Consider the following 10,747-nt stretch of genomic DNA (forward strand, 5'->3'; position numbering starts at 1 on the left):
CATGCATGCCCTAATGACTGCATCCTCTACCGCGGTGTGTACGAGGATTTGAATGCATGCCCTGTATGCGGTGCATTGATGTATAAGATCAGACGAGATGACCCTGGTGATGTTGACGGCGGGCCCCCCAGGAAGAGGGTTCCTGCGAAGGTGATGTGGTATGCTCCTATAATACCACAGTTGAAACATCTGTTCAAAAACGAAGAGCATGCCAAGTTGATGCGATGGAACAGAGAGGACCGTAAGAAAGAAGGGAAGTTGAGAGCACCCGCTGACGGGTAGCAGTGGAGAAAAATCGAGAGAAAGTACTGGGCTGAGTTTGCAGGTGACCCAGGGAATGTATGGTTTGGTTTAAGCGCGGATGGCATTAATCCTTTCGGGGAGCAGAGCAGCAATCACAGCACATGGCCCATGACTCTATGTATGTATAACCTTCCTCCTTGGATGTGCATGAAGCGGAAGTTCATTATGATGTCAGTTCTCATCCAAGGCCCTAAGCAACCCGGCAATGACATTGATGTGTACCTAAGGCCATTAGTTGAAGAACTTTTACAACTGTGGAATGGAAACGGTGTACGTGTGTGGGATGAGCACAAACAAGAGGAATTTAACCTACACGCGTTGCTGTTTGTAACCATCAACAATTGGCCTGCTCTCAATAACATTTCAGGACAGACAAACAAGGGATACCACGCATGCACGCACTGTTTAGCTGACACGGAAAGTATATACCTGGACAAATGCAGGAAGAATGTGTACCTGGGCCATCGTCGATTTCTTCCGACCAACCATCAATGTCGAAAGAAAGGCAAGCATTTCAAAGGCGAGGCAGATCACCGGAAGAAGCCCGCCATGTGTACCGGTGATCACGTACTTGCTATGGTCAATGATTTACACATAATCTTTGGAAAGGGTCCCGGTGGACTATCCGTTCCGAACGACGCTGAGGGATGCACACCCATGTGGAAGAAGAAATCTATATTTTGCAACCTACCCTACTTGAAAGAGCTAGATGTCCGCTCTTCAATCGACGTGATGCACGCGACGAAGAACCTTTGCGTGAACCTGCTAGGCTTCTTCGGCATGTATGGGAAGACAAAAGATACACCGGAGGCACAGGAGGACCTGCAACGTTTGCATGAAAAAGACGGCGTGCCTCCAAAGCAGTATGAAGGTCTTGCCAGCTACACTCTTACCAAAGAAGAGAAGGAAATCTTCTTGAATGCCTGCTCAGTATGAAGGTCCCGTCTGGCTTCTCGTCGAATATAAAGGGAATAATAAATATGCCAGAGAAAAAGTTCCAGAACCTAAAGTCTCATGACTGCCACGTGATTATGACGCAACTGCTTCTGGTTGCATTGAGGGGGCTTCTACCGGAAAACGTCCGATTAGCCATTGTGAAGCTATGTGCATTCCCCAATGCAATCTCTCAGAAGGTGATCAATCCAGAAATCATACCAAGGCTAAGGAGTGATGTGGCGCAATGTCTTGTCAGTTTCGAGCTGGTGTTCCCACCATCCTTCTTCAATATGATGACACACGTCCTAGTTCATCTAGTCGATGAGATTGTCATTCTGGGCCCCGTATTTCTACACAATATGTTCCCCTTTGAGAGGTTCATGGGAGTCCTAAAGAAATATGTCTGTAACCGCGCTAGGCCAGAAGGAAGCATCTCCATGGGCCATCAAATAGAGGATGTCATTGGATTTTGTTTGACTTCATTCCTGGCCTTAAGAAGATAGGTCTCCCTAAATCGCGGTATGAGGGGAGACTGACTGGAAAAGGCATGCTTGGAGGGGACTCAATAATATGCAGGTACGGGCATTCTTGGTATCAAGCACACTACACAGTTCTACAGAACTCTATCTTGGTGACCCTGTATGTCGATGAACACAAGAACAGTCTGCGCTGCAAACACCCGGAGCAGTGTGACGACTGGATTACATGTGAACACATCAGGACTTTCAGCAGTTGGTTGGAAACACGTCTCAGAGGTGACAACACTGTTTGTGATGAGCTATACTCGTTGTCCAGGGGACCATGTTCGACTGTATTGACTTACAAAGGACACAAGATAAATGGGAATACATTTTACATGACCGCCCAAGATCAAAAGAGCACCAACCAAAACAGCGGTGTCCGCTTTGATGCAGCAACCAATAGGGGAAAGGACACATATTATGGTTACATAGTGGACATATGGGAACTTGACTACGTACATGATTTTAAGGTCCCTTTGTTTAAGTACAAATGGGTCAATCTGTCAGGAGGCGGGGTATAGGTAGACCCACAGTACGGAATGAAAATAGTGGATCTGAACAATCTTGGGTACACCGACGAACCATTCGTCCTAGCCAATGATGTGGCGCAGGTTTTCTATGTGAAGGACATGTATACCAAACCGAGAAAAAGAAAAGATAAGGAAGCGAATACATCATACGATGAGCCAAAGCGCCACATAGTTCTTTCAGGAAAAAGATACATCATGGGAGTGAGGGCAAGACAGACATGTCCGAAGATTATGAAGAGTTTCATGAAATTCCTCCCTTCAAAGTCAAGGCTGACCCAAGCACCCTGATAAATGATGAAGATTATCCATCGTTACGGCGCAATAAGCAAAGGACACAAGTGAAGAAAAAGTGAAGACTTTTCTCTCCACAACTATTATGATGATGCCTTTGATCTAGAATATCCATGTAACAGACGAGTTTCCTTATGAAACCCTCATACTTCGAAAGAGATTGTCCATTTTGTACACGAAGTGCATCCAGTTTTCTCCGTAACCCTCTCAACTTTTTAGCACATGCTATGTGGGTGAAATGATGATACCATGCCAACTTTCAACTTTTTTCAGAGTTCATTTGTAGTGCTTTTCATTTTTAGGGTCATATAGCTCAAAAAATTAGTAAATGCATGAAAAATAACAAATGAAGTCAGAAAGGGTTGAAAATTGATGATGTGGCTTTGAATGGTGCATTTTGAACACACAAAAAGTCTGGAGTTCAAATAAGTTGTAAAAAAATTAAATCCCTTTGTAACAGATGAGCTTTTGTCCGAAACCCTGATACTTCGAAAGAGATTGTCCATTTTGTACACGAAGTGCATTCAGTTTTTTCCGTAACCCTCTTGACTTTTTAGCACATGCTATGTGGGTAAAATGATGATACCATGCCAATTTTCAACCTCTTCAAAGTTCATCTGAAGCGCTTTTCAATTTCAGGGTCATTTAGCTCAAAGTATGAACTGATATAAAAAAATGATCTAAAAAACTTTTATGAAACTCTAATAGCAAAAATAATGAACTAAAAGAATGAACTAGAAAAATTTAATGAAACTCTAATATAAAAAAGAATAAACTATAAAACTTTAATGAAACTCTAATAACAAAAGGAATCAACTAAAAGTTTTATAAACCACTAATTTTATTGAAACTAAAATTATATAAATTTTAAGCAACTAAAATTATCAAAGTATTTTCTGTTCAAAACATTATAAGCAAAAACAAAATAAAATAAATAAGTAGAAATAAAATAGAATAAACTTTAATAAAATACATAAGTAGAAACAAAAAATAAAATAAAATAAATAAGTAGAAACAAAATAAAATAAAATAAACCTTAATAAAATAAATAAGTAGAAACAAAATAAACTTTAATAAAGAAAAATAAATAAACTTTAAATAAAATAAATAAGAATAACAATAGTAAGTATTTTGTTGTATGTAGAAACAAAATAAAATAAATAAAGCAACAAAGAAAACAAAAAAAGTGCCACCTACTGGGCCAACACGGCGTGAATACGACTAGAAACCCAACCATGTGCCAGGATTCAGGCCCGCAACAGGCCCAGTAGGCCCACAGGCACAAGTGACAGATTAAGCCCGAAAGCCTACAATTGAGAGGAGTCGAGAGGGTGGGTGCAGCAGCGTTTATAAACCACTCTCCATCTCTCTCAGCTAGCGAGGTGGGACTAAACTTTTGATGCAGGCCTACACAAGGCCTTTGGTCCCGGTTGGTGGCACCAACCGGGACTAAAGGGGTGCATTGGTACCGATTCGTGGCACCAACCGGGACCAATGCCCCCCTTTAGTCCCCGTTGGTGACACCAACCATGAACCGATACCAATGCACCCCTTTAGTCCCGGTTGGTGCCACCAACCAGGACCAAAGGCCTCTGTTTCCCGCCCTTTGGGCTGCTGAAAAGAGGCCTTTGGTCCCGGTTGGTGCTATGAACCGAGACCAATGCTCCTGGTATATAAGTAGCACCAAGGAAAATTTTATGAATTCATCGCCAGTTGCCCCCCCCCCCCCCGCCCGACGACGTCGAGCTCATCGACGCCGCCAGGCTTCCCCGATCGACGCCGTCCGCCTCCCCGACACCGCCCACCACCTCGATGCCGCCCAGACGCCGTCTGCGCGCCCCCGTCGCCGCGCCCTGCCCCCGTCGCCACCCGCACCCCGCGCCGCCCTGACGCCGTCGCCGTGCGCCACCCCGCGTCGTCGCCGTGACCTCCCCGTGCCTACCCGATGCCGTCGCCGCCCCACGTCGCCCCGACGCCATCACTGCCCCACGCCACCACTGCCCGGGCGCCGTCGCCGCACCGCCCCACGGTCCGGCGGCCTTCCGATGTTTTTTTCATATATGTGATGATGTTGATATGATGTTTTTTCATATCATGTTCATATGATGTTTTTTATGCATATGATGTTTTTTTCATATGATGTTTTTTCATATATGTATTAAGTTTTTTATTTAGGTTGTTAATTAGTAAATATTAATTTTAGGTTGGTGCATTTTAGGTTAGTGTAGAGGAGAAAGTAAAATAAGGAAAAGGAAGAAAAGAGGAAGAAGGAAGAAGGAAGAAGAAGAAGAAAAAGAAGGAGTGGAAAAAGGAAAATAAGAAAAGGAAGAAAGAGAAGAAGAGAGGAGAAGAAGAGGAGAGGAGAAAAAAATAAGAAGAGAAGAAAAGAAGAAAAAAAGAGGAGAAAAAGAAAAAATAGAATAATTCTATTTCTTCTTCTTCTCCTCTATTCCTTTATTCTTCTCCCCTTTTTTTCTTCTTTTTTCTTCGATCTTCTCCTCTATTCCTTTCTTCTCCCCTTTTTTCTTTTTCGATCTTTTTTCCTCTTCTTACATGAGGGTGGGGGGGGGGGTCGATATACCCCCTCCCCGATAACTTCGACATGAGGGTGGGGGGGTCGATATACCCCCTACCCGATAACTTCGACATGAGGAGGGGGGGTCACCGAGGGTTCGAGGGGCGAGGGTCAAGAACTATGGTAGAAGTTCGAGGGTCACCGAGGGTTCGAGGGTCGACGAGGGGTCGAGAGGTTGCCTAGTGTCAAAGTATTGAAGAAATCCATGGCTTCATCATTAGCCAGAAGTAACCGGGGCATGATGGTACGAAGTTGTGCAAAGTTGTTCTGGAACGGGGTCCTATTCGGAAGGCTCTTGCTGAACTTTGTACGAAAAAGCGAATAATCCTATCTGGGACTTTGTTCCAGAACAACTTTGTAGAACTTCGTACCATCATGCGCCTGTTACTTTTGCCTAATGATGAAGACATGGTTTTGTTGAATCCTTTTACACTAGACAAACGTGACATGAGGGGGTCGAGGGTCGGAAAATAGGGTAGAGGGCCGTGGATCGTCCGAGCGGTCGAGGGTCGAAGATCGCCGAGGGGTTAAGAGGTTGCCTAGTGTCAAAGTATTAAAGAAATCCATGGCTTCATCATTAGCCGGAAGTAACCAGGGCATTATGGTATGAAGTTGTGCAAAGTTGTTTTGGAACGGAGTCCCGGATAGAATAATTCGCCTTTTTGTATGAATTTCAGCAAAGGCCTTCCAAATAGTGATATTTGGAAGGCTCTTGCCGAGCTTTGTACGAAAAAGCGAATTATCCTATCTGGGACTCCATTCCAGAACAACTTTGCAGAACTTCATACCATCATGCGCCTGTTACTTTCGCCTAATGATGAAGACATGGTTTTGTTGAATCCTTTGACACTAGAAAAACGTGACATGAGGGGGTCGAGGGTCGGGGTCGTCCAGGGGTCGAGGGTCCAGATTTAACAAGAATGCCCCCATTATGGATGTGCACAAGTTGATCCAAACCCTAGAAGCGCTGCCGAGGCCACTCAAATTTACCAAGTTAAAAGAGCGTTGTCGTCGAGGCCACCCGAACCCTAGAAGCGTTGCCGAGGCCACCCCAAACATTAGAGAAGCGTCGAGGCCACTAATATGATTCCTTGTTGTGATTACTAGCTAGGTCTATGTTTGCCACTAATATATCCATCTGTCATGTTTGTATAATAATTTCTATGTTGTAATATTTGCAGAAACTATGGAGCACGGTCGAGACGAGGCAGCAGAATAGGTGTTGGGCGACATAATCGCAGCCGGAGGTGATGTCATGTCGTATCTCAACGACATCGATGGTCTGGAAGGAGAGGGTGAAGCAAGCTACGGTTATCGAACAATGGAGGTGGAAGGACATGATTATGATGGCTCCGGTGACCGAATGCCGGTGCAAGAAGGAGACCGTGATGACGGCTCCGGTGACCGAACAGAGTCCGGCCAGGTATATATATTAATTAAGCCTATGCTGACTAGCTAATTTATGCATTCATTGTTTTGGTATGTACAAATATTAACTCTCCTCTTTCTTCTTTTTTCCAGCCCTCCGGATAAAGCAAAACTTCGGTAAAGAAACGAGGCCCGAAGAAAAGGTTGCGCCCGGATGAAAGGTTCACGATCACAGCAATCGCGCACGAGGCCAACCGATTGAACCCATCCGGACCAAGGAAGAATTTTCTGCTCAGTGCGGGGTTCTTGTTAGGGACAAGATCCCAATCAGCATCCAACAATGGTATAAGCCTATGAAGGAAGACCTTGAGGTGCCTTATGTCAACGATATGTAAAAAGATGATCTTTGGACCGTGCTGAAGGCAAATTTCACCCTACCGCTAGAGGAGGATCCAGAGAAGCCAGTTAAAGAGACATTGATCAAGTCTCGCTCTCTTAAGAAGATGGCAAATCTATTCAGGAGGTGGAAGAATGAGTTGAAAACAACGTTTGTCGACAAAGAAGAGACACCAGAATTCACCAGCCGGCATGAGAAGATTAGAGATCATTGGGACGCATTTGTGGCCCACAATACATCGGACAACAGTAAGAAGATGTCAGCAACAAACAAGATAAATGCTGCGAAGAAGGAGCATCACCATCGCATGGGGTCAGGTGGCTACCTCAAAGCCCGGCCATTGTGGGCCAAGGCTGAGAATGGCCTGCTTGATAAAGGGGTCGAACCAGAGACATTGAACTGGTCAGACCGTTGCCGGACTTGGTTCTTCAGGGTTGGTGGAAGTTTGGACCCTATAACAGGGAAGTGCGTTTGGACGAACGAGCAAGTGCGAATACCCGTCACGAAGCTTCAGGACTATATCGCCGCAGTGCGGCAAGTGACGTTCGTTCCAGACAGAGAGAACGACGAGCTCACAATGGCCCTTGGGAATCCTGAGCACCCTGGACGGACACGAGGCATGCCAGGCTCCGTTCCGTGGAAGGTTGGGTTTCCGGATGCAGGCGGTTACAAATGCCAGGAGAGGAGGAAGAAAGTGGAGCAAACCGAACTACAAAAGCTGCACGCAAGGGTGCAAGCGCCAGAGGAACGAGAAGCAGTTCACAGCAAGCGACCTACCGAAGCTACCCCGCCATCTCAGTGGAGAAGCAGCGTGGCTTCCACCGAGCTGCTTCAGCTGGAGCCTGTCTTCACGGCTCCTGCTAGCTACCCTGTGGATACTATTGCGGAGTCTCGACATTGCCACCTTATGACACAATGGCAGAACTTCAAAGTCAAGGTGGCTATCGGCTCTGTTTGACCTCCTGAACCCAGAGCAACTTTTCACTCCCGTCCAATTCCAGAAGGATATGCTAGGGTGACGGTGGATGAAATAACGGAGGGATTTGAGGACCTCGAGCTTGACCACCCTACCGGTGAAGGGAAGACTCGGCTGGGTTCTGCTCTGAAGACTCCTTGCCTATGGTGGAAGGAGCTCATCAACCTTCCGAACTGGACGCCTCCGCCTCCTCCTCCTCCTCCGGCAAGTCAGGGCACTCCGCCTCCTCCTTCGGTGAGTGATCAGGGCACTCTGCCTCCTTCTCCGGCGCGTGGCGACACCCCGCCTCCTTCTCCGCCACGCCGGCGTGCCCGAGCAGCCAGCCTCCTCCTTCTCCGCCTCGTCAGCAAGGGCGGAAGAGACCCGCCGCCACTCCGGCTACTTTGGCATGTCATAGTCCTTCTCCTCCGCCTCGTAAGCAAGGAAAGAAGACAGCCACAGCCACTCTGTCTGCTTCGGCATCTTGCAGTACAGCCAGAGGCGGGAGGCAATACAGATTTGGTCCATCTCTCAAGCCTCTAGAGAAGTTACCATACGAGAGGACCGTGGAGGAAAACATGAAGATCATGGAAGCTGAAGTGAGGGACTTCTTTGAATGGGTGAAAGCAAAGAAACATCCACCTCCGGAGGAGAAGATAGATCTAGTGAAACCAAAGCACACACTCGATGCCCTGAAGAAACCACCACCGTCTTCGCCGAAAACCAACTATGAGCGCATTATTGGAAAGTTATTTATCGAAGCGGAGCGGTCGGGAAGTACTATCAGTGATTGAAGGTTAGCAGAACGACGAGCTGGGAAAAAATTGCCCAGCTCGGCGAACAAGCGAACCAATCGTGCCCCCCGCTAGAGGTGTCTAGCGATATCGTCGCTAATGATCCGAGGATGGTGCCTGGTTATACCAATCTTGGAGATTACCTGCCCGACGATGCACATTATGATATAATGGAGGTGGACGAACACAAATACCAGTACGGGAAGCCTCTCGTCAAAGATGGAACTACTCTGACAACGATGATGCGAAGATTCCATGATTGGTACATGAAAACATGCAGAGATACTTTGACGCTAAGAGTTAAAGAGGAGCACGACCTCGTTGGAATTGAACTGTTGTCTGTTCCATTTGAGGAGTTCTTCCAGTGGTTCAATCAAAAGGCCCTTGATAAATTAACGGTCACTTGCTACTGTCTGTAAGTACTAATTCTGTCATTAAGTCTCTCTATATATAGCTCAGCTCTTTCATTGCATGTATATATAATTATCCTCACTATATTATGCAGATTGAAGATCGCCGAATGCAGAAAAGCAGAAATCTATGACATTGGGTTCATTAACACAAATCTCATAGATGAATATACGGTTAAATTTGATGCCAAAGAAACGAAGGCCAACTTGCTCAAATCGTTGCTAATAAATCAAAACAAAGATAAATACTCTTTCCTTACAACTTCAAGTGAGTGTTACTGTCTTGTGCATATTCGGTTTCCCTTATTACTCGAGGTTATAGTAATGTAATTGATGAGTTATGCATGAGTGTGCAGCTTCCACTATATTCTTCTGGAGATTAAGCTTGAGCATGGACTAGTAACCGTCTTAGACTCAAGACGAAAAGATCTCGAGACCTATGCGGACATGACTAAAATGCTCGAGAAGTAAGTTCAATCGATCATTATCGCACCATATCGGCAACTTCTTGTTCATTTCCTGATATCAAGTAATTGTTTTCTTTGTCTCGCAAGGTTTGGAAAGTATTCACCGCACAAGCTCCAGGACTGCCGGGGGAGCTGCGATGGACATACCCGAAAGTAAGTAGTACTAGCTAGCTAGTTCCGCGCATCTCGATCTCGTTGATTCTAGCTACTTTCATCAATTCCATTTATAGTGCTTCATTATTAGTTTGATTGACCTCTATTTCTTGTAAAGTGCTTGTGGCAGGAACAAGGGAATGATTACTGTGGATACTATGTTCGCAAGTTCATCTATAACGCGACTTGCAAAAAACCCGGGGCTACTCTAAAAGACAATTTGATGTACGTAAGCAATAATATTCACAATTTTATTATATTACCATCATTTGTGTTAAGTTTCATTCATATATATGTATTGACCCCCTTCTTCAAATTAGATGTGGCAGATGCGGGATGAACTCCTACCCCAAGATCACATCAAAGCAATTCAAGAGGAATTGGCGGGATTCTTTCTTGATCACGTCATCAATAAAGCCGGAGAATACCATCTGGAAGTTGAGTTCATATATAATTAGGGGATTATATTGTAAGAGATCTTAATATTGTATATATGTAGCCAGTAGCGCCAGATAGATATACGAAAACTTGTTGTTCGACCAATCTCTTGAACAAGGAGAGGTCGATATCACTTCTCTCTATATGCATATGTTCATGACAAACTTCTGTACTTAATGGTTTCCTTCATTTGCTTACTAGCTAGCGTGTCGAGTGCCTCTCTATACGTATAGTACGTAGCGTCGACCAAGCACGGAGATAAGAGAGGAAACTTCTCTCTATTAATTAATTAGCTACCTAACACAATATACGAAGCCCCCCAAAATTAACCATACAAAACCCCCCAAAACCCCCCTCCCCCTTTCAGAAAAAAACAAAAACCCTAGCCCCCTGAAATGCTGATGCGTGGTAGCTTATTGGTCCCGGTTGGTGCTACCAACCGGGACAAAAGGCCCCCCTGCCAGGGCAAGCCACAGCGGCCACATGGAGCCCCATCCGTCCCGGTTGGTGTAAGAACCAAGACTAAAGTTATAGGGCTTTAGTACCGACCCTTTAGTCCCGGTTCCCCAACCGGGACAAATGGGCCTTACGAACCGGGACAAATGACCT

The sequence above is a fragment of the Triticum urartu genome, chromosome 7A (assembly GCF_056163025.1).
Source record: "Triticum urartu cultivar PI428250 chromosome 7A, HENAU_Tu73, whole genome shotgun sequence".
NCBI classification, from domain to species: domain Eukaryota; kingdom Viridiplantae; phylum Streptophyta; class Magnoliopsida; order Poales; family Poaceae; genus Triticum; species Triticum urartu.